Raw genomic sequence first — 492 nt, forward strand, 5'->3', positions numbered from 1 at the left:
CATAGGCCTCCAAAGCACTCTACAAGCCAGGGCTAGGCTGTCTAGAAATCCGCACTGTGTCACTGCATAAGGCAGTTTCCCACTGCACATATCCAGGAGGAATAAAACCACCTAAGCACTCTTGTCAGATCTTAGCAAGGCTGCAAAATGACAGGAGTTGCTAACCAAAGAGCAGGCAGCAACAATCACCACCTTTCAAAATCATTTAAGCAGTTTTCCTCTCCGCCATCTCACTTCCCTCCTCCTCCTCGTCATTCTCTCTTTCACACACACACACACACACACACACACACACACACACGCACTGCAGTTCATCCCCAGCTTTGCAAGTGACATGCTGGGAGCTCTGGACTGACAGCCGGCCCAGAACTCATTCAGGGCCCTCAAATACAGACAGTCTCACCTGAACACGCCAGGCAACTTCCACCCGCACCATCACTTCCATCCTCCCCGACACACACACACTCGCCCTCGCAAGCTCTCCCCACACCA

The 492-nt window shown here is 52.2% G+C and overlaps 1 protein-coding gene across 1 annotated transcript in view; it reads right to left on the minus strand.

Annotated features, from left to right (window-relative positions):
* SMAP2 (small ArfGAP2) overlaps positions 1 to 492 on the minus strand; it is an 82,122-nt gene that overhangs the window by 49,084 nt on the left and 32,546 nt on the right. The window lies entirely within an intron of this gene.

The sequence above is a fragment of the Mandrillus leucophaeus genome, unplaced genomic scaffold (assembly GCF_000951045.1).
Source record: "Mandrillus leucophaeus isolate KB7577 unplaced genomic scaffold, Mleu.le_1.0 Scaffold182, whole genome shotgun sequence".
In the NCBI taxonomy this organism is placed as follows: domain Eukaryota; kingdom Metazoa; phylum Chordata; class Mammalia; order Primates; family Cercopithecidae; genus Mandrillus; species Mandrillus leucophaeus.